Source organism: Serinus canaria, chromosome 4 (assembly GCF_022539315.1).
Source record: "Serinus canaria isolate serCan28SL12 chromosome 4, serCan2020, whole genome shotgun sequence".
Taxonomy (NCBI): domain Eukaryota; kingdom Metazoa; phylum Chordata; class Aves; order Passeriformes; family Fringillidae; genus Serinus; species Serinus canaria.
In genome coordinates, this window is record NC_066317.1 from 29,680,268 (window position 1) to 29,681,596 (window position 1,329).

General features: G+C 47.5%; 1 non-coding gene across 1 annotated transcript; it reads left to right on the forward strand.

Annotated features, from left to right (window-relative positions):
- Window positions 1–371: 371 nt before the first annotated feature.
- Window positions 372–471, forward strand: LOC115485374 (U6atac minor spliceosomal RNA). The gene has a single exon (XR_003946134.1). It is a non-coding gene; the product is annotated as a U6atac minor spliceosomal RNA (small nuclear RNA).
- The last annotated feature ends 858 nt before the right edge of the window (window positions 472–1,329 follow it).

Below are 1,329 nucleotides of genomic sequence, written 5' to 3' on the forward strand. Positions count from 1 at the left end.
TGCTGCTGTGAGTATGCTTGTGGTGCTTTTGAAGGGTGTTGGGCTGACATCAAGAGATGGCTGAAAACAGAACTTGTCTTCTGCACCCCCAGGATCGGGAAGAGCAGCAACAGTAGGCACATGCCAGTCAGATGGATGCTACATGCTACTCTTTATATGCCATTTTTCATAATCCAGGTTTCTCTGTGCCTTTCAGCAGGACTTTTGATTGCAGAAGGGAAGGCACAGGATGTGTGCACATCCACTCAAACCTCAAGGAGTCATATGGCAGGTTTGAAGTAAGTGGTAGGAGCAGGACAGGGTTTATTCACTTGGATGTCTGGTCTTATGAATTATGGATGTTTGATAATTCTGAATTATGACTTTTTTGAGTGCTGGATGAAAGGAGAGACGATCAGCACTCCCTTTGGAAAGGATGGAAGATGTAAAAAAATGCAGACACTGCCACCTACTTTGTGGCATCTAACCAACCCAAAGGACAGCATAAGTTGTGTCAGGGGAAATTCAGGTTTGATATTAGGGAAAGGTTCTTCTCCCACAGGGTGGCTGGGCACTGGAACAGGCTCCTCAGGAAAGTGGTGAGAGCACCAAGCCTGGCAGAGTTCAAGAATCATTCAGACAATGCTCTGAGGCACAGGTGTGACTCTTGGGGGGTTCTGTGCAGGGCCAGGAGTTGGAATCAGTGATCCTTGTGGGTCTCTTCTGTCTCAGAATATTCTGTGATTCTGTGACAAGGCAGAAGACTAGTATCTAAAGTTGCCACCTGTCCAAATTCACTGGTGGTTGTTCAAAAATATTTCAGGCTATTGAATTGCATAAACATGTATAGACATGGTATAAACAGGTATAGACAGAAATGTTACTGTAGGTTACGGAAGACTTCCAAATGCTGCTGTCAGGTGTGCAGCCAGAACTGACTGGGGGTTTCTTTGCAATACAGGTAAAATTCAGGTTTCAGATGTGATCTGGTAAAATTCCTTTCTGCCTTCTTTGTGCAGGTTTTACCCTCCTTCCCACAATGGAAAACAGAGATGTGCCCCATTGCCCTGCACTCCCCTGCCTGGCCCTGAGTCCCTGCTCAGGGAAGGAAAGCAGCAGGTACTCCTGGCAGGGCTGGGCTCAAAGAGCAGGAGTGAAGGGGCCAAGAGGGCTTCTGGTGAGCACAGAAGCCCTGGATCCATCCATCCATCCATCCATCCATCCATCCATCCATCCATCCATCCATCCATCCATCCATCCATCCATCCATCCATCCATCCATCCATCCATCCATCCATCCATCCATCCATCCATCCATCCATCCATCCATCCATCCATCCATCCATCCAT